This window comes from Etheostoma spectabile, chromosome 7 (assembly GCF_008692095.1).
Source record: "Etheostoma spectabile isolate EspeVRDwgs_2016 chromosome 7, UIUC_Espe_1.0, whole genome shotgun sequence".
In the NCBI taxonomy this organism is placed as follows: Eukaryota; Metazoa; Chordata; class Actinopteri; order Perciformes; family Percidae; genus Etheostoma; species Etheostoma spectabile.
In genome coordinates this window covers 12,268,751-12,269,128 of record NC_045739.1, presented here as the reverse complement: position 1 = coordinate 12,269,128, position 378 = coordinate 12,268,751, and positions in this window count along the sequence as shown.

Below are 378 nucleotides of genomic sequence, written 5' to 3'. Positions count from 1 at the left end.
TGGAGAGGAAACTCTAGCCTAGCAGTTGCCCAGCCAACCTATGGAGATAGTAAGGCCATTTAAGCTAGGTCAACATAGGGAAATATGTAATCATATCAGACAACAGTATGACAAAAAATCAGGACACATTAAGAGAACAAGACAAGCCAACAATCTATGTTCATAAGGCAGATGTTTCCTGTCCTGGTCCTCCTCCAGGGCGCCCTCCATGAAGGGATCCAAACTGTCGGCTCTCCCCGCAGCAGCAGCAGGAGGAGGACAGGGCGCAGCCCGGTTCACCTAGTCCTCAGCCTCTCCGGCGGAGGTGAATGCTCCATACTGGGCGCCGTCTCTGATCTTCAGTGTTGACGGATAAAGCAGGAAAAAATCCAGACCCTT